The following is a 2,563-nucleotide window of genomic DNA, read 5'->3' on the forward strand; positions in this document are numbered from 1 at the left end:
ACCTCAGAAGTTTCCATCTCTTAGCTCCTCTTTGGAAGTATATAAGCTACAAGAATTCTGCAGGGTCCAGGTTATATGTAATTCCTCTAGAAGGCTCCAGAATTTCTCCATGTTTCTCCAACAACAAAGTAGAACCTGTGCATATTTAAACTGCACATTTTCCTTCTGCTTCTACACATACAGATGCAAAAAAAGTGTTTCTGGTGGCCAGTCTGTAGAATCACTGACCTATCAATAGCCTAAGTTTCTTCTAGACCTAACATCTGATTATTCAAGATATCAATTCCTTAAACAGTCAGAATGATTTGGGGCCAAAGGTCTCATAAGAAGAGTCTTCAAGCCCAAGAATCCATTCACTAATTTTCTCATCAATCCATTTATCTAAGAAAAATAAATTACTAATAACTGAATATTTTAACTGATATTAAACTAAGTATAAAACTTATACCATAATTACAAAATGGCATTATTTTGACAACATTGTGTTAACATATGCTCTGGAAGCCAAGGGTACATGTGGTCTTCTGAGTCACATGTGGGTTGAAGGAAGGTGTCGTTGAAAGCCAGGCTTAAGATAGGGCCTGTGTAAAAGCTCTCTAGGGAGATGAAGGACGTGAAGCAGCATGAGAAATGGCTCCAAGGTGAGCTAGAGGCCAGTGACCAGCATTTCCCAGCTCCTAAGTCTGCACATCATGGCATGAGGTGGGAGCAGAGGGTGCTGGGATTCCTGGCTCTCTTTGGGAGCTAGCTTGGGTCCTGATCAATCTAGCTTGCCATTTCTATCTCTCCAAAAGTGAATAATTTCCTACTCACTTCTGGGGTGACATATTTCTCTCCAAAACCATGATCTGTAAAATTAGATGTCTCAAGCAGCAATTCTCCCAGAAGGCAAGAAGACATGTTCTGAGCCCAGTCTGGAAGATGTGTGTTTCTGTCTTTTGCCAGGAGAGCTGGGCCAAGTCCAGACACCACAATTGCCAGAGACATTTGGGAGGTAATTGCGAGTGTGAAAGACGCTGGGTTCTGGTAATGGATGAGCTTACAACTCTGGTATCTTCAGTATAAAAATAACACAGATAACTAGGAAGGTTAGCCTAACTGTAATAAGGCCCTGTACATTACAGAATCCTAATACGTCATACCAGATAAGCTCTTCTTTTCTTCCTCGGCTTTGAATTCTGTCACTGTTATTGTCCCCAGCCAAGCAGAAATTATTGTTTTCCTTAAAGCCACCATACTGTTTTTGTTTAAATACCTTATTATGTGCAGGGTATGTATCTGCATGTGCAGGAATGTGCACAAATGTTATGATGTACATGTAGAAGCCAGAGGACGACATGAACGGATGGGTTCCCTCATTCTACCATGTGAGTCTGAGGGATGCCAAATGCAGATTCTCAGGCTTGGTTGCTAACTTGTTGAGGCACTGTGTCAATCCACCATACTGTCTCTTTGTTCCATACCTATTTGGGGAATGTTGCACTCTTCTTCTGTGACTTTAGCAGGCCAAGTGTACTGTATACAAATGGACATTTTGGCTCAACTTATCTCCTACAAACGTATATTTTGCATGATCATCCATGGCACTCTTCTTTTGAAAGTCTTTATTACAAAGCAGCACACTTGCTTAATTTGTTCATTTAAGGCTGGTGGTGTAGCTCAACGATAGAGCACTAAGTTAGCACAGCTTTATAAAGCCCTGCATTCTTTCTTAGGACTGAAACAAAATGCCTATCACTCCTGATGGACTATGAATTCCCCACTATGTATGTAGCATTAATAAGTTAACTTGTTATGTTTAATTCCATATTTTCAGTTTGTAATTTATGAGTTTTTTTCTCTGTTATTGAAATAGAAAGAATATGGAAAGCTTCACTAATTTGTGTGTGTGTTATCCTTGCACAGGGACTGGGGTAATCTTCTCTATGTCATTTCAAATTTTGTATTTGGGCTGCCGAAGTGAGTACCACATTACATATTTTTAAAACACATTTGTAAACTAGATGAGTGAACGGATCAATGAAAGAATGAAGGAAGCTGCAAAAGGACCTCAATAGCTGAACTAAGCCACATCGTTGTGCTTTGTAGAAGAACCGCAGATCCTGCGGTAGTAAGTCAAAGCTGGGATTCACTTAAGAATCAAGCCTCCTTAGTTTTACCTACTCCAGTTATTTTTCCTACAATATTCTTCCACGGTTGTGAGAAAGACAATCCCAGGGAATTATTGTGGGGTGTGCTTCAGAGGGAGAATGAGGTAAGCCGTGGCTAAGAACCAGGAATCTGAGTGTTATAAAACTGTACAACAAGAAGCCTAATGTGGCTGTGTGGTGTGCCCATTCAGCCCACATGGAGCCTCTCTGAAAATCACTAATTGAACTCTCTAATTAACTTGTGCTTTCTTTCTCATGACTTTACTAGGCCTGTTTGTACCAAACAGATGTCTCTGGGCCTCTTCCATGAGGAAATCATCTCCAGCCTTATCACTTGTCTTAGCCATACCAAAAACGTCAATTTTTCCCAATGTCAAAGACATACAAAATCGGGCAGTGGTGGTGCACGCACT

At 40.5% G+C, this 2,563-nt stretch overlaps 1 non-coding gene across 1 annotated transcript; it reads right to left on the minus strand.

The window, feature by feature from the left end:
• Positions 1-1,856: 1,856 nt before the first annotated feature.
• On the minus strand, positions 1,857-1,967 carry LOC121458177. The gene has a single exon (XR_005975816.1). It is a non-coding gene; the product is annotated as a U6 spliceosomal RNA (small nuclear RNA).
• Positions 1,968-2,563: the final 596 nt, after the last annotated feature.

Source organism: Microtus oregoni, unplaced genomic scaffold (genome assembly GCF_018167655.1).
Source record: "Microtus oregoni isolate MIOR12 unplaced genomic scaffold, Mior012 000016F_ref0000370, whole genome shotgun sequence".
Lineage (NCBI taxonomy): Eukaryota > Metazoa > Chordata > Mammalia > Rodentia > Cricetidae > Microtus > Microtus oregoni.